The sequence below is a fragment of the Gossypium arboreum genome, chromosome 4, assembly GCF_025698485.1.
Source record: "Gossypium arboreum isolate Shixiya-1 chromosome 4, ASM2569848v2, whole genome shotgun sequence".
Taxonomy (NCBI): Eukaryota; Viridiplantae; Streptophyta; class Magnoliopsida; order Malvales; family Malvaceae; genus Gossypium; species Gossypium arboreum.
The window spans coordinates 66208139-66227065 of record NC_069073.1 but is presented as its reverse complement, the minus strand read 5'-3'; the positions used below and the strand labels follow the sequence as shown (position 1 = coordinate 66227065).

General features: G+C 34.2%; 1 long non-coding RNA gene and 1 pseudogene across 2 annotated transcripts; both read left to right on the top strand.

Annotated features, from left to right (window-relative positions):
- The first annotated feature begins 392 nt into the window (after nt 1-392).
- On the top strand, nt 393-2491 carry LOC108458454 (50S ribosomal protein L35, chloroplastic-like; annotated as a pseudogene).
- A 7655-nt stretch (nt 2492-10146) lies between these two features.
- On the top strand, nt 10147-17125 carry LOC108457726 (uncharacterized). Of its 2 annotated transcripts, none has more exons than XR_008281760.1 (3): nt 10147-15374; nt 15878-16538; nt 16960-17125. It is a non-coding gene; the product is annotated as an uncharacterized LOC108457726 (long non-coding RNA). The 2 variants fall into 2 exon arrangements; XR_008281759.1 differs by having other exon boundaries at nt 10148-15374; nt 15878-16542.
- The last annotated feature ends 1802 nt before the right edge of the window (nt 17126-18927 follow it).

The window sequence follows — 18927 nt, the reverse complement described above, 5'->3', positions numbered from 1 at the left end:
TTTTTTGATCAATTTATCCCTTTACTTTTATTCCATCCATCACATTAGTCCCTTAACGGTTTACATTAAAAGAAATATCATGTGCACATGTTCCCCCCTTCACTCGTAGTTATGATAGTGAACTTCTCACTATAGTTAAATTCTTACTTTGGCCCTCCGTATGTTTGTATTTAATTGGCTTAAACGGCCTCGCGAGGTTTTATTTAGAAAAAATATCAAGGGGCTAAAGTGATGAATATAACGAAAGTAGAGAGGGCAAAGTGACTGAAAAAAATAGTAAAAGGGTCAACATAAAAATTTCACTATATTACAAGGGCCAAAACTGGTATTAAACCTAAACTTGTAACCATTTGGAATAGGCAATTACGGCCACTGACGCCTATGTTAGGCAGCTCCGTGACATCTATAAGACAGCAGTTTTCCAGTTTTCTTTGTCCATCCTTAACCTTTGGCTCTTATCCTTCTTAACAAAACAAAACATCATCAATGGGTTCTTCTCTGAATTTAACGACCATGTCTTTGAACTTATCCTTTTTCCATTCACATCCGTCGTCCATCACTCCTCTCTTTCGTGGCTCAGTCAAACTCCTCCAATTCAACAAGTTTGGCAAGGCCTTGAAACTCAGTTCCACTCAAAGCATTTCTGGGTTCCCTTCATTTGCTTCCCATAAGCTTTGCACTACTACCACAGCACCCCCAAAGATTTCGATCTCTCAATGTGTTTGCTGCTAAAGGCTACAAAATGAAAACCCACAAGGTACTTCTACTTTCTTTGCTTTGGTTCCTTACTGAACGAAGGAAATATTCAAATTTTGAAGGCGTTAGTTTTGTGTTTTAAGAAATCTGGAAAAGTTAGAAATTTGGCAATTGTGCTTTTCTAATGGATTTGGTGTTCTCTTATGGTGTATTAGGCTTCTGCAAAGCGGTTCAGGGTGACTGGAAGAGGGAAACTAGTTAGGAGAAGAGCTGGGAAGCAGCATTTGTTGGCTAAGAAGAACAACAAGCGTAAATTGCCTCTCCAAAATGGTTGTTTTTTTTTCTCACACACCAAACTAGTTCATTTGCTTGTTGAATATTTGAGCTTTTAGATAGTCTAAAAAAGGTGGGTTCTAAGGTACTAATCGCTCCAGATTGATGATGCATTGGGTCTCTCGTTAGGAGCCTAGGATGTTTGGTTTCAAATTATGTCCTAACATTGGTTCACCTCCTCCGCCCCGCTGGTTCTTTTCTCCCATATTAGTGGGAACTTAGTTGATCCATTCAGTCTTTCGGCTAATGTGGTTTCCCGAGTTGAGTTGGGATTGGTAAATGAACTGTGTCTTGGCATGTCAATAATTTCTATCACACAGGTTCTAGATCACCTTCTGTTTTGTCATTTTAAGTCATCCAAAGAGAAAAGAATCCTGAAGGAGCAGCTATCAATAGCTGCATTTCTATCACTTGTCCTGCACAGCATCTGTCTTAGCTTCTTTTAGAGTGAAATAATGAAACTATGGTCTTAATGGTGGATCTTGGTTATCTTTTGTCACCAATTGTTTGTTGAGTGCGGTGAGATTGAATGCAGATTGCACTTTTATTTCTCTTATCAGTTCAGTTTGAGAAAGTTCCATATGACCTTAAGGATTCAGCAAGGTATTCAAAAGTAACATGGTTTTGCCTAAATGCTTTGTCAGTAACATGATTTTAAGTATTTTCTTAGGAACTCGTATCCAGGGTGTAGATTTTGAGTGTCCTCTTCATTTATTACTGAATTTCTAGGTGAAATCCTAGTTAGTTGTTATCTGTTGTTTCATGACTGGTGGATGGATGACTGGCAGGTTGCACTTTTTTCATTCTGATGGATTGGTATTGTGAGAAAGTTCCATGCCAAACTTAAAAGGCTAAGGTATTTGAAAACTTAAATTTATTGCGAGTAACCTACATCATGTGCATAATCAATCTAACATACGCAGTAAAATACTAAGCATAGGAATAGAATCTGGTCATGGATTGTGAGAATTTACTCATAAACTACACTTAAACCAAGAGGCTTACTTCTAATGCACAGTTTAACATCATGGACTTGCCTCCTTAGCATGTAATGTCCATGCTTCAAGATCCTTGGTACATATGAGAAATTGATCCATTACCTTAGTTGGTTTAAGCACTTATTGGTTGACGTATAAGTTTAAAACTTTAGGTCTGTATTTCATATAAGACTTGCTTTTATAACGTATTTGTGGCAAATTCTATCTGTAGCATGCAGTTAGCCGGAGTGACTATGACAATGTGATTGGTGCCTTGCCATACCTCAAAGTGAATAGAAATGCCAAGTAAAAGGTGACACCAAATGCCATGTGGAGACTTATTTCATTCTTTTATTGATTTCTCAAAATCATGTTGGAGATTTTTTTGCTTTTAATCACCATTGATCATTTCCATGTTGAGATTTATACTTTTAGCGATCATGTTTAATCACCCATTTAATTTCAATTTATGACATTGCAAATAACATTATGTGCATTGAATGCCTATGCGTTGGGGTTAAAGTAAGAAACTTAGAACCCTAAACACGGTGAATACATAAGGTAGATAGTTGACAAAACCTAGAGTGATTGTGGATGATGGGATGTTTTTAAGGATGGACAAAATAGAACAACAACATTTTTGTTTACTTTCACTTTCCCTACCAAAAAACTCATTCAGTAGAGCAATGCCATTCTTTAATAATAGCATTTAACTAGCTAACTCTTGTTGCAGATTTCCACATCCTTAAAACCTTATTATGCTAAAAACTTGAGATTTAATCTTAATTGGTTTTTGTGTCATGGGGCTAGAATTTTAGTCTAGCAAATCGCATGACCTTAGACAATTTCTTAGGTTCAAATTTACCTAAGCCAGCCTTACTCTCGAAAAATGAGAATTCTCATAGAAACTTTCTAAGGGACTGAAGTAAAGCTGAAGCAAACTCGAAAGGCAAAAAAGGCTACGAACAAACAAAAAACCACTGAAAAATAACGTACACCAAGTGTTTGAGTAAATGCTCTCAAAATATCTCTATTATTTTGAAGGTTTACAATTGAGTGAATACAAAAGAGGGAGAAGACATTTATTTATAGTTGAGCTCCTCCAAAACCAATGGTACAGATTGAGTTACATCTACGGTTGAAATTTGTGCCTATCTAGAAGATGAGAGTTTTAAGGGATTTAAACTCTATTAATCTTTATACTTTAGGATTTATATTTATTACCTTGGTAGCTCTAGTTTTATTGGAGTTTTTCCTTGTGCTTAATAGGCTTCAAGTAGATGGGTTTCTCCATGAGCACCATGAATCGGGTCAATTCATATGGGTCAAATTAGTCCCATTTAATAAGTTGACCTCTATAGGATGTTTTGTACGTAATGGTTACGGGCTTTAATCTGTGGCTCATGACATTTTCCCTCATCCATTCTCGTGATATCCTCGTCATGTCCTCGGAATGACACTAGTTTGACTCGTTTCAGAACGATCTCAATACGTCAGGTGATTCTCAACTACTCTCTCTGTTGGGAAGTTCAACCTCTCGAAACATTTGCCTTAGCTTATGTCTCCGCCATCACTTAACTTGTATTGTATTTTTCTTTTGTACATCTCGATCGTAAGAGGTCACCGTTCTTACTTGCCCTCATTGTGACTTGTCTTGATTGAGATCCTCTTGGTCTGCACAAATAGGCTTAGGCATTTCTACATTGAACATCGGGTTGACCTTGAGTTTTACCGCTAACTTTGGTTTCTAAGCCTCTCGGCTTACCTGCTTCAAAACTCTAAAAGGGTCATCGTTTTTTTACCACAGTCTTTGCCAAACCAACTATAAGTAATGTAAAACACTAGATATGTGTTTAAGATAGACCTTACTAGTAGCATTTACTCTGTCCCAATGTCCAGTTTGTGTCACCACTTTTTCCCTCAAAGTTTGATGTACAACCCACCTCTCTCATAGGTGGTAGCCCTATTGATAACTCAATAGGTTTCATATCGATATTCTGTCCCTCTAGCATTTTCAAAGGGGACTTTGTAGCATTCTGATCTACTAAATTAATATTCTCACCACACAGAACATCCTTGGCTAGTTGGATTCTCGACAACACATTGGTTCCTCCCCTCATGTATCGACTCACTGGCACAACGCATTGTTGTTGTCGAGTATCCAAGATACAAATGTAGTCGACAAAAGGAATCAACAAAGCATCAATCTTGTCAATGAAATTCAAGCTAAGCACGAAATCGTAATCATCTAAGTAAGTTACCTCAAAGCCTTTCTTGCCTTTCCATTGATCAATTTGCAATTTAACTCCTTGTGTTACTTTTACAGTTGGGATATCTTTGGAATTAACAGTCTTAATCTTCTTGGTTGATTTGCTAATTAAGAGACCAAGTTTACCCACAACTTTTTCTGATATGAATAAATTTGACGCCCCCGTATCAACAATAGCACTCTTTCTTGACCTGCGATGTTGATGTCCACATATATTAACCTTTTTTGCTTGCAATCCCTCTTTGCCTTTATATAGTTGAGTAACATTGACCCAAGCTTTAAAGCATCATTCTCAATAGGCTCCATTTCATTATCTTTACTGATTACAGATATCTTGCATCGCTCTGGATAGTCCTACATCCTATGTGGACCACAACACAAAAAGCACTTCACTTGCTTCTTCTCACTCTCTTTGATCCTATTGGCTTCAACATAACGCATAATCGAACCAAGTTTCATCGATACTCTGTTTGGCTCATCGTCCTCTTTGATGGTAGAAAACGTAGATTTCTTCGAATAGTTGCTCACTATATATAGACTATCACAAGAAAAGTTTATCATTGGTCCTTTCTGTCTGTTGTTGGGCTTCCAATTCCCATTAGGTGGTTTTCCATTACCATCATTCTTTCCATTGCCATCATTGTCATTTTCATCTTCCCCATGGTCTCCCCCACCATTTCTCGTCTTTTTGGGCTTAGAAGGCTCGCATTTGTCTTTTCTTGGACCAAACTCGACAAAAGATTCCGCTTTGGCCATGGCTGTAGTATGCTCAGTCATACCTTGTTGACAGAACTCTTACTTTGCCTAAGACTTCAACCCGTTTAAAAACTAGTAGCAAGCTTATATCTCACTTAAGTCAAAGATTTGAAGCATCAACTCATTGAACTCTTGAACATACTCTTGAATAGTGCCTTGTTTTGTAAGTTGGCGCAACTTAGCCTAAGCTTCCTTCTCGGCATACTATTGGTAAATCTACTTTTTCAGCTCCTTTTGGAACTCCTCCCAAGTCCCAATCGCAGTTTCACATCGTCTCTCATCTATAGATCTATGATGCCACCATAAAATAGCTACATTAGTAAAATAGACAACAAAAATGTTTACCTTAGTGACATCATCCTCGATGCCTATCGCATAGAAGTATTGTTCCATCCCTTGAGAAAATTGTCCACATCTCTTGCGGACTTTATCCCCTCAAAATTGAGGGTCTCTTTTATCGCATCCTAACTAAAACTGAGAGCTTCCACCACACAGTCCTTCAGTTACACTTTCATGGAGTCTAACTCATCTGTGCGTCCCTGAACTATCTCGAGTGTTTCCTTCACACCACCCATGGATTCCTCAAGATTGGTCACTTGACCTTCCAAACTCAATAGTATATCCCTTAATCTCCTCCTTTCATATCTTAATTGGTGCTTTTGAATATTGGCTCAGATACCAGCTGTCATAGGGGATAGAACTTTAACTTGCCAAACCGCGAGACCTTAGAGAATTTCTTGGGTTCAAATTTGCCAAAGTCAACTTTACTCTCGAAGAATGTGAATTTTTGCATAAATTCTCTAAGACAACAAAGCAAATTAGAAGCAAACTCGAAAGACAAAAGAAGCTATGAGCGAACAAAAAACTATTGAAAAATAGCGCACACCAAGTGTTTGAGTAAATGCTCGCAAATTATCTTTATTACTTTGAAGGTTTACAACTGAGTGGACACAAATGAGGGGGAAGACCTTTATTTATAGTTAAGCTTCCCCAAAATCAACGTACAAATTGAATTATATCAACGATTGAGATTTGTACCTATCTACAAGATGAGAGTCTTAAAGGATTTAAACTCTATACATCTTTATCTCTTAGGATTTACATTAATTACCCTAGTAATTCTAGTTTTATTAGAGTGTTTCATTGAGTCACTAAGGCTTCAAGTAGATGAGTTTCTCCTTGGGTTCCACAAATCGGAGCAGTTTATGTGGGTCAAATGAGCCTTATTTAATAATTTGACCTCTATGAGACGTTCTGTGCGTAATAGTCACAGGCTTTAATTTACGACCGGTAACACTTGCAGGTCATAACTTTGATAAGTTTAGTTTTAGTAATATTATTAAATTTTAATATAATAAATTAATTTAAAAATTTACATACAAATATTAATTAAAAAGATTTAAAGACATTTTAAAATTAAATTCAAAATATAAAATAAAAATTTGAGGAAAAATTTAAAGTTAAATTCAAAATATATATGATAATGAAAAAGAATCAAATATGATTCAAATGTAAATACACTAATATAATAAAAAATAGTAATAGCAAATAAAAGCTAATCATTCTTTATCTTAATTTTTCTATTTTGAATTACTTTTTAAAAATTGTTTCTTTATTTTTATTATAATGATGATTTGAGCTCAAACTATTTCTAGAATAGATAAACACCCAATCAATAAAACGCAATTTAGGATTCACTTTGTAAAAGTTATTTATCGTTAAATTATTGTTATCAAATCATTATAAAATTTATTTAATAACTTTTTATAAAAATATAATTAAAACATTGTTATATTACATCAATATTAAAATTTAATTTAAAAATATAAATAAATATAATAAAATTTAAAGCATAATATCAATAAAAATAAATATGTAATCATTATTTATTTAAATTTTCTATATGCATTTCCACGTGAATTACTTAAATATTTTATAATAAAATTTATTAGTTAATTTGGTGTAATAATTTTAAAATATATAATTGTTGATTTAGTTGTAAGTTAATTTTAATATAAATATATATTTTAAGTATTATAAAGATTGTGATATTTATATAAATATACATTTTTATTTAATTAATAAGTTATACAATTGTAATTATAAAATTTACGATAACTTTTTGTGATCAAATTCTTTATTTTTATGCTATATATCATTTATTGTTTTAAACAATATTTTCACTCGTACTATAAATCATTTCTACTTCTCTTATGTTTATATTATTACTTAGATATACATAAGTTGGAAATTAATTATGACTTAATATATTAATAAAATTTTAATCTAAAACATGTAACTTAATGAATTAACTTACTAAATTTTATATTACAAAGGTTAAAGTATAATTCCTTAAATCTTATAAAAATTATTGTACATAATTAATAACTTATTCCTATACTATGAATCATGGATTATTATAGTTTTTTTTTTACAATTTTGTTAGCTACTATAAATATTACTATTATTTGTAATTCATTCACTGTTTTGTTATTTATCATATATTATTATTATTTTATAACTATGTTTTAGTTATACAATTTATCAAATATTATTGATAAATTACACAAGAAATCATTCGATTGCTCAAGATGTTTGTGTCACAGGACTAGACCTTTTGTCTCGCAATTCGTGCGATTTTAGGCGATTTCTTAAGTTCAAGTCCACTTAAGTTAGTTTAATTCTCGCAAAGTGAGAATTCTCATAGATATTCTTTAAGGCACAAAAAATATAGCGGAAGCAATTCAAAGACAAAAGAAAGTTCAAAAGAATAAAATAGCCATAGAAAAGCAAATTACGCCAAGTATTAGAGTAAATGTTCTTAATATATTCTTTAACTCAAAGAATAGGATGCAATGGATGATTACAAATGAGGGGAAGATCATCTATTTTTAGTTGAGCTCCCCTCAAATCGAACGATACAACTAGCTTTACATCGACATACGAGATCGAAAAATATCTACAATTAAGAGATTTACATAATCCCTAAGATTATAAAATCAAATCTTATAAGATTACTTTCCCGATTTACCAAGTAGTCCTAATTTTCCAAAGTACTTCGTTAGGTCACTAAGACTTTAAATAGATGGGATTTGTCATTTATTCTTCTAATCGAGCTAGTTCAAGTGGCTTAAACGAGCCCCATGAAATAGATTAACCTTCATAAGACATTCTTTATACAATGATCACGAACTTTAAAGTGCAACTTGTAGCATTTGAACTTAGTTATCCAAATATTAAAATTACCAATTTGAACACTAACATTTAAACTTAGAGATAAACAATTGAATGAGTGATAGTATCATGACACAAACTAAATGATATATAGTCTTATCAATTTTTCAATGTACCACAAAGCATTGCCCATGTTTTATAATAATTTGAAAAGAAAAGAAATTATTCTTTTGCTGAGAAGTTTTATTTAATTATCAAACTTTGAAATTTCAAGACCACATTTATATTTTTCAAAACTTATTTTATTAATATTTAATCTTTCATTATCAATGTTTAGTTATCGATATATTTTAAAATCAATTTGATTATCAACATTTTTAGATTCATTATAATAATTTATTTTGTTATTTTATTATGAAATTAATAAATTACACATTGAACCATTCTACCATATGAGAAGTATGAGAAGTTTGGACTCATTAGCTGAATTTTTTTTTATCATTACTAAAAAAGAACTCTCACTACTACTCTAAATAACTCGGCATCAACAAACTATTAAAATTATATATTTGAGCATTAACATTAATCACATAAAAATTTTGGTAAGCTAACCAATAGAGACAAATGAATGAATGATGAGATATGGCCATGGCATAAATTAGATGATACATAGTATTACCACTTCCTCTAATGTTTCACATTACATTTTTCACGTGCGATCATAAATCTGAAATTAAAAGAAAAAATTATGATTTTGACTATTTAAAAATTTTTGTTTAGTTATTAAATTAAAAAATTATAATTTGACCATCAAATTTTAGTTTTCACAATTTATTTTATTAATATTTAATCTTCACTATAAATAGTTGATTGTCGAATTACTTTTTATCAATTTAATTATGTATATTTGTTAAATTCGCTATAATGAATGAGAATTAAAATTTAAAATTAAGGAATAAAATTACAATATTTTACTTTGCAGATTAAAATGATGTTTTAGATATTATTTTAAATATACCTTTTAAATTTGAAAATTTCATGAATAAATTAAATTAATTGAAATTAATTACTAAACGTATTTGGTATCTATTTCATCCACATAAATTTAAGTACATATTGCAAACTACATCATGATGAAAATTTACCTAAAAATTGTAAAATTTGTAATTTCAAAAAAAAATTAATCATTTTACAAATACTAGTGATCAAATTGTAAAAATTTAAAATTAAGTGTGTGTTAGGATTTGTGCCTTTAGTGCAGAGATTTTGTTATACTAGTATTTTTTTCCAAACAAATTGAATAAATAAAATTACAAACATGTTTGATTAATTAATTTGTGTATGAGTGTCTTTAATGGTTTTCGTATGAAAAGCAAAATGAATAAGCAAATATATCCCGTAGATTACATAAAGTTTAACTAGTAATAAGTTTCATTATAAAAGCGAATTATATTTTGAGAATACAACTTATATTAATAGATAATATAAATTGTCCATAGTTTGCAAAATTATTTTCATCTAATTATTTAAATAAATAGGAGGCTATTATGTCATCTATAAGTCCAATTAAGGAGATAGCTTGTTGTGGCTATCAAAGCAATTGACTCCTAAAAATAGAGATATCGATGTGATTTTCTAAATTGTCAATACATCAAATAAGACTCAAGTTGAATTTATCCTAGATTCATTTATGGATTTAATCACTTTTTTTTATGGTATGACTTACCTAAATCTTGAGAGATACGTCGTGTGTGTATAACTCTTGTACTTTGATGTATTGAAAACCTAAGCTCTCATAATAATTGTCACATCCCAAAAATCGGATTAGAAGAAATTGAGTTAGTGGACCAAGAGTTGTCACACTCCGACTTTTAATTATAAGCTTGAAAAATTATTTCAAGAATGAGCCATGACTTAATGCCTAAGAGAAAATAAAGAGAAAGTGAAATTAGCTTAGAGACTTGAGTTTGAATATCTTCCCTTGCAAATTAATTAATTTTGCTATATTTTCTCTCACTCCCTTAGGTGTGTGTCGTCCAACCTAGTTTAACCTATTCATTAAGTTTTTCAATCTATTCATTCTATGTACATATGCTATTTTTCATTAAGTTTTTCAATCTATTCATTCTATTTTTTCTTCCTTGCCGTCTAGCCCTCCTTTTCTCTAAAAAATCTCTCATTTTCTTCTTCATTTTTTTCTTCTTTGCGCAATCCAAACAAGGGTGTTTTCCACCATTGTTGTGTCATCCACCCGCTCTTTTATTTCTTCTGTTTTGCTACCTTTTTTTTGCCTTTAAAATCTATTATTCTGATCACCATGGCCGCCCCACCTTGCTGCCATTAAATCTCCATTGCTGCCCTCTCCTCCTTGTGTGGTGGTGCCAATTTGCTTCTCTTTTTCTCCTCTCTTCTTTCCTTTTTTTCCCCAATTTTTGCTGCTTTTTTATAGCCATTTTATTGCTATTTTTAGCCTCCGAAATCATCTTTTTTTCTGCAAAAAAATTCCTTCTTGTGCCGCCCCAAATCAGCCATTTCTTGTCATCGTTTGTGATGGTGTGTCGCCCCTTTGTGCACCACTTGTGCTGCTGTATTTTCTGTTATTGCTGCAAATTTATAGTAGTGTTTTCTTCAATTCTCCTCTATTTAAAGTAGCCCATAACCTTTCCATTTAGGAGTGCATCTGATCTCACTCATCCGACATTTCAAATTTAGATAACGTGAAGCGTAAGTACGAATTTAAGCAAGTTATTGTGTTGTAGTAATTCCATTAAATTTTCTAGTTGGGTGAATGTTCTATGACCTTTAATTAATTGTTAGTTTTTGATTTAAATTGTTATTTTAATCATAGGTGTTGATCAAAATGTCTCGGATTAGTAGTGAAGTCGGATCTCATCCGCAGTCTCATGTCTTATCAAATTAGTATAAGTTTGCTTGTCGTTTCGAATATGAAAATTCGTTAATGTGATATTGTTTTGGCCGAACCCTTAGGGTTGTTTCAAGGTTGGTTTTAATCATATTATTAATGTATTAGGTGCTATTTTTGGATTTAGGCTCATTTAAGGCTTAACTGTGGAAGTGCAAATTTTATGATTTACTGCTAAGGATTATGATTTAACGTGTGGGTCATACCTTTTCGTAATTAGCTTAAAATTGATTTAGTATAATTGAAATTGGTAAAATGTGCTTGCTGGTTGTGGCATGGCCGAATGGCCTAAAAACGAATAAATGGAGTATCGAGCAAGGTACATATTTATATAGTAAGGTTGATTATTTAAGGCCCTATTTGGGATCGAGTGATTATGTGTGAGATTTACGTTCTGTATGATTATGTGCCACTGTTTCGGTTGATTGTATGTATGTTGTGATGGATATTGATCATTGGACGCATGTGTAGAATGTTAAATATTATGACACTGTTTGGTGGGCTTATAACTTGTCAAGACTGATATTAGGCTATGTACGTATTTATGCTATATACCATGTATGATATTGATTGTATTGAAAGCATGTACACATGACACTGATTCTATTAATTGAAAGTAGGTAAGGCACACATACTATTTATTGATATGTGTGTTAAGCAAGTCATTATACTGAAATTATTATTGGAAGCATGATGTGTTTACTGATTCTGTGACATATTGCATTTGCATGGGGTAGGTATTTGTGTTTGACAAAGGAGTTTCGTGGAGTACCGACAACATTTAAAGTTCACAAACTTGTTGTCAGTGCACTCCACTTGGAGTACTGAGGAGATTGGGCAATTTAATGCATTTATTGGCAATTCATCTGCATTATTTATATTGGTGGCTACTCCACATCATCAACAACTTGTCTTCATTTTACTGGTAGTTTAACTACATTATTGATTGGTGATTTGTTCATATCGAGCTTTGGCTCACATTGTTTGGAGTTTAGTACATGGGTTCTAGGGAATTCGTGGTGTGCAACGGATGGTTGTGTAGGAACCTTTTTGCATTGCATCATGTGCATGACATGCTCATACACTGATTGGTTTGCCATGTACTATTCTAAAATGCTAATGATGATTGTTACCCATTCTGATTATCGGTATGATTGTTTATTGTTTTAACTCACACTGAGCTTTTATAAGCTTACCACATCAGTCTAAAACTTCTCAGGTAATGCACGAGACTAAGACCAGACCTGGCATAGGGCTCACCACCTTAGGCATCAGACTATTTTCAAATAAAGTACTTTAAATAAGTTTTCTATTGGTTTGGTTGTGTAATTTTTAAAGTCTTTGGTCTGTGGCTTGGTTATTTTTTATTTTGGGATTTTGCGCATGTAATGCCCCAAAATTTAAATTTTTGTTTTTGTTAATGTGTGACATAATTGGGTACCTGCTTTAGTGGTTAAGTGTTCTGGATGTGTGTGTGAGGTCCTAAGTTCAAGTCATGACTTGGGAAAATTTTGGTATTTTAGGAATAAAGCCCAATCTTTGGTCAATAAGCTTGTATTCAATTGTTGATAAGCTTATATCAGAATAGGCCTGCTAGTTTGGTGGTAAAAGGGAGTGTTGGTTGGCAGAGGGTCAGGAGTTTGAATCCTTACGTGAGCGCAAGGACAAATATTTTTATTTGCTCGTTGGTTGGAGACTTTGAGTTGTATTGGAAATCTGAGTAGTGGGAGTTTGGTAGAGAGAATTTAGGGGAGTGGATTTTGGGGTTATCAGATTTTCTGAGCATTATTGTTTCTTTTTGCAAAATTTAGGTTTTTCCCAAAACTCCTCACCTCTTTGATGCCATCTCTTTTCCTTTACTTCTTCTCCTTTCATTTTTCTGTTGTCAAACTCGAATTCTTTGTTCCGTTGGGTCAATTCTCGTCACATTCTGGTAAGTGGAGTTTTTGTTCTTTTTAACTTACGATTTTTTCCAACTTTGATTCGGGGGATTTTTGACGTTTGGCAGCAACATCTCATGTGGTTTAAGGGTCTCATTGTGCTATTACGTAATCAACTATTTGAAGTGTTGGGGTAAGCTTTTCATTACTTAAGGGATGCGTTTCTCGTTTCAGATTTGGTTTTAGTTCGATCGAGTAAGTAATAAATTGAGTGAAATTGATCAATTATAGTTTCTAGAGTACTCGGGGATCATTGTGGCATTAATCGAAATCAGGTGTGTATACTCGATTGCATAGAAAATGAGGTTTTGACGAAAGTTAAAAACCTCACTGTTGACGCCACACGGGCGTGTGCTTGTCTCCGACTTGATATTCAATGTCTTTTCGTTTTAAATCTGCATACGACTTCTGACGATCTGAAGCTGCTTTCAGACGTTCATGGATCACTTTTACTTTCAGTTCAGCATCTTTGATCAAATCAACCCCGAAGATTTTATTCACTAAGCTCGGTCCAAAACAACGGTGTACGGCATTTACGACCGTACAAAGCCTCGTAAGGTGCCATTTTAATGCTTGATTGAAAACTATTGTTGTAAGCGAATTCAATCAAAGGCACATACCGTTCCTAAGAACCATTAAACTCAAGGATGCAACATCTCAACATATCCTCGAGTATCTGAATAATCCGTTCGGATTGACCATCAGTCTGGGGATGAAAAGCGGTGCTCAGATTTGGCCGTAAGGGCAAATTGAGTCCGAGGTTCATCGGGCCATATGAAATATCCGAAGAAATTGGGCCGGTAGCATACAGATTGATTCTGCCCCTTGAACTTGAAAAGATTCACAATGTTTTTCATGTTTTGATGCTTCAACGTTATAGATCCGATCCATCGCATGTAATTAGTCCATCAGAGGTTGAGATTCGATCTGATTTGAGTTACGAAGAAGAACCGGTTCGTATTTTGGCTCGTGGCGTAAAAGAACTACGAAATAAAGAAATCTCATTAGTGAAGGTATTGTGGCTTAAGCATGGAGTTGAAGAAGCTACATGGGAACCTGAAGATTCTATGAAAGATCGATATCCTAACTTATTTACTGGTAAGATTTTCCGGGACGAAAATTCTTTATGTGGGGGACAGTTGTGACAGCCCTAATTTGACCCTAGTCGAAAAGTGGTTTCGGGACCACAAAACTGAGTCATAAAAATAATTAACTGTTAAATTCTGTGTTTATTATATGTGTAAATGCATGTGTGAAAGTTTCATGCTTTGATCTAATCATTTGTATGTGAAATTTATAAGATAGGACTCATGTGATAAAACTTGAAAGTGTGATAGGTAAATTTTAAAGTACCAAATAATGCATGAAATGATGAAATGAGGGATTTGCATGTCAAATGGACCAATTTTGTTTAGTGGTCGGCCATAAATGATGGTTGATATAACATCTATGTTTTATTATACTATTATAATAAGTGATGGCTTTATTTTTTTAAAGAAATTAATTAGTAAAACAATAAAAGTTGATAAAAAAAATAAATGTTCATCTTTCTTCTTGATTGTCGAATTTGGGAAAGAAAATATTGAAGAAAGAAAAGGGGGAAGACTTTCGGTTATTTGAATGCTTAAGAAGCTCAAGAGCAAAGAGGAACTAATTCAAATAGGGGAAAGGAAAAAGCAATCGAGTAGCCTATCTGCAACTATTCAAAACATCCGAGGTAAGTCTTTGAGTAATGGAACTTAGCTTATGATTTGATAAAATCATGATATATAAGCATAATATATAAATTGTAGCCTAATGTTTCTACTTGAATTAAGTAGTGAGATAAATAATTTGTACATATGACTTGTATCTGAATGCTTATAGAGATCATGTTGAATATTGAAATGAAATCGGGTTCTTTGTATGTGGCTATTGAGCCGAAAGTGAAATTATTGATAAGCATGTTGTGCTTGTGTTTTAGTAAGGTAAATGAAATGCTAATGTATTAAGATATATATATGTGCACGATAATTGAGGATTTTAACCGGGCTAAGACCTGCAGGCCTTGTGTGAGATTTATATCTCGGCTAAGTCCCAAGGCATTCGTCTTTGGTGTTATATCGAGCTAAGTCCCGAAGGCATTCGTCTTTGGTATTATATCCGCTAAGTCCCGAAGGCATTCGTCTTGATATTATATCCGGTTAAGTTCAAGGCATTCGTGCTGATGTTATATTCGGGTTAAGTTCTGAAGGCATTTGGGTTGGAAATCTGTGATCTTGCTGTAATAATTTAAATAAATGGGCTCACAAACCTAAGATGGTCAGGTATGTACCATATATATGTTATAAAAATTGATTCGGTTTAAATTGTGATTATTAATTTGGATAGTGTTCTTTCGGCCATTGCATATGGTTGTATGAAGTATATATATAACTTATTCAGGATATATGAATTTTGATTCAAGTGAAAATATGTTAAGATTGGCTCTGAGTATGTAAGTATATTGGTTGAAGTATAAAGTAACATGAACATGTGAATATGCGTATATGTATTTATTTAGCCTTGAAATTGGATGAGATGTATTCGGCTAAATAATGAAGTTGGTTGAATAAAAAGAAGTTATCTATGTGATATGAATTGATGTTTAATGAATAAATTAAAATGACAGGCATGAACAATAGTAGTATATTTAGACATGTTTATATTAGGTCAAAGAAAAAATGATAAGCATTATGAATGCTATGCCTTAATTTTTAATGATTTCATTACTTAAAACTTACTATGCATAGAAATGCTTACTATGTTGCTTTAATCCTCTGTTTTATAGATCTTGTTCGTTAGCTACGGTCTCGGGGATCCCAAAGTCGAAGTCGTCCACACTATCTAAGCCCATTCAGTACACTAGTAGTTAAACTTCGATAATGGCATGTATAGGCTTGTCTTTTTGTTGTTAAATAAGTATCTTTTTGATGATGTATATATGTATAGCCATGCGAAAATGGCTTGTTAAGTTACTATATGTATTCCATATGGTTAATGTGAATGTGTGTTTGATATTTGATTAATGTTTTCAATGTTTTGATGTGAATTGAACTTAAGAATGAATCAATATGTCCATTATCTTGAGATGACTCTTTTGTATATTGTATAATCGGAAAAACAATTTGGAATTTGGTTTTATAAGTGTGATATTGGGAGTTATTCAAATATATAGTTAAATGAAATTTCGTGCTTGTTTGGTAATACTCTTTAACCTTTCGGCCGTGTGCTAGGCCGTTTGATATAACACGGGCGTGTGATCGACGAGGCCAGGCCGTGCATACAAGACATGGCCGTGTTATGGCTAGGCCGTGTACGACATACGGGCAAGGCTAATTTGGGCCGTGTGGACCACACGGGCAGACCACATGGGCGTGTGAGCCTATTTTCATTAAATTGATTGCTAAGGTTGCACGGATCGCTCAAGTCGACTGTGAACCTACTGTAGGGTAGGTAAGCATCATTTAAACCCGTAATTGTGTGAATTGACTGTTTGATTTATATTTAAGCCTAATATATTGGTAGCTGAGCTGCAAACTACTGTTTTGTACCGTATTTGATACTACTTGAAGTGTAGGGATGAGTGGGTTGATTTAATCCCCACATAGAATGTAGGGTTGGACGGAGATAGTGTGTAGAGGCTGGTTGGGTAAGACTTTGTTACTAAATACTGCATGACTGCTACTGATACTGTGATGGGCTAAGGCCCTAATGCATATTGATACTGAGATGGGCTAAGGCTCAAACCATTACTGATACTGAAAGGGGTTTAGGCCCAAAACTGTATTTGACTGTGCACTGTGTTTACTGTTGTTTGTTTTCTGTGGGATTACACACTGGGTTTACCTAAACACACCCTTCTTTGTTTAGTGCATAGGTAATCCCCAGACTTGACGGATCGGTGCAACGATGGATTCAACGGTGGCCACACGTATTTTTAAACCATTGTAATTTCAGTTTTGGTGTTTATTTCATAATTATTTCCTAGGTTATTTTTTTGTGTAAATTGGACTTTTTAGACTGTTTTTATTTCAAATTTTAGACTATTTTCGTAGATTTAATAACTAAACAAACTCAATAAACAAATGGTTTTCTCTAAAATAAAAGGGTTTTTTTTAAGATGGACAGATTCACCTAATTAATTTGGTTTTTCATAAATTAAATGTTTTCTAAAGCTTCTATAATGAATTGCGTTTTAAAATAATTGAGTAAATAAGTAAGCAATTTTGGAGTCAACAAGAGTAAACAAATGAAAACGGTTTTATCGTAACAACTTAGTTTCAACACGCTATTATGTGACATCACCAGATTCGGCCATAGCGTCTAGGCTGTGTTTGGGGTGTTACATTTAGTGGTATCAGAGTCAGGTTGCAAAACTCGAATGTGGACTTGAGTTTAAAATTTTATTTTTAAGAACTAATTTTTCAAATGTTTGGAAATAACTGACTGAATATGTGGTATATTGAGTCTCCAGCGCTGATCCTATAAGTATTCTGAAAACTAATTTTTGAAAATGTTATGATATTCTGAAACTACAGTAGGTAGTATACTGTGGAAATACTCTAGTTAGTATATACTGAAAACTGTAGTTAAGCTGAAACTATAGTAAACTATTAGAGACTGCTCCGTACGAAAACAAACTCTGAACTACTAAAACTGTTTCCATAAAACATTTGCTAATAACTATTGAATTATAACTGACTCATAAAAATTTTAATATAGATAAACGCGACTAGACAATGAGCGCACGAGGTACTTGCGGATGGAGTACTAGAAACTGAGGTAAAGGCCATAGAGGGGCTCGAATTGAGTCCTCTTCACTAGGCAGCATGCCAAATTTAGACACTAGCAAGACGCCGGTGTCGCCTGTCACTCAGACTGGGTCACAACACCGTGCTGCTAGGGACGAGGCACTGTCTCAAGCCATGTTGAGGATATTGGAGAGGGTCGCTGGGCCCAATACTGGATTTGGGTCCCGAGGTTCAATTACGGAATGACTCCGGTCCAATGGAGCTGAGCTTTTTAGGGGTGTCACTAAAGTCGCCCCTAATGTGGCCGAGTACTGAATAGAGGCTACGGAGCGGATTATGGATGACCTATTGCACCCCTGAGCAAAAACTGAAGGGTGCGGTCTTACTATTGCAGGATGAGGTTTACCAGTGGTAGCTGACTGTTAAGGAGGGCACTCAGCCCGAACGTCTGACCTGGGAGCAAAGACTGCCTTCTAGGGGAAATATGTGGGAGCGAGCTACGTGGATGCCCGTAGGAGAGAGTTCCTGAACCTTACTCAGAGAGATCAATCTATGGCTGAGTATGAGGTCGAATTCCTGTGACTGAGCCGCTGTGCGTGTGGTATGGTGGCAACTGAGTATGAGTGATGTGTTCGCTTAAAGGATGGCCTGAGGGATAATTTGAGAGTCTTGATAGCTCCACAGAGGGAGCGAGATTTTTCTTCACTGGTTGAGAAGGCAAAAATCGTCGAGGAGGTTAAATGCGCTGAGCGCCAAAACCGTGATAGAGAGAGAGGTAAGAATAAGAGGGATTCAGAGCCTTCGAGTTCTGTACAGAAGCCTAAGAAAAAGGCTAGAGCTGATGGGCCGGTTAGAGCTGGGCCCCCTGTTGCTGCTACTAGATAGCAGCCATGTGTTGATTGTTGTAGACTTCATCAGGGCGAGTGTGGGAAAAGGGCTGGGGTGCGTCTAAGGTGTGGATCATTGGATCACCGTATCAGGGAGAGTCCGCTGAGGGCTGATCAGATGCAAGCTCAGGGTACTAGTAATGCACAACCACATAGGGTAGTTCAACAACCACTGAAAGGTCGTGGTTAGGCTAGGGGTG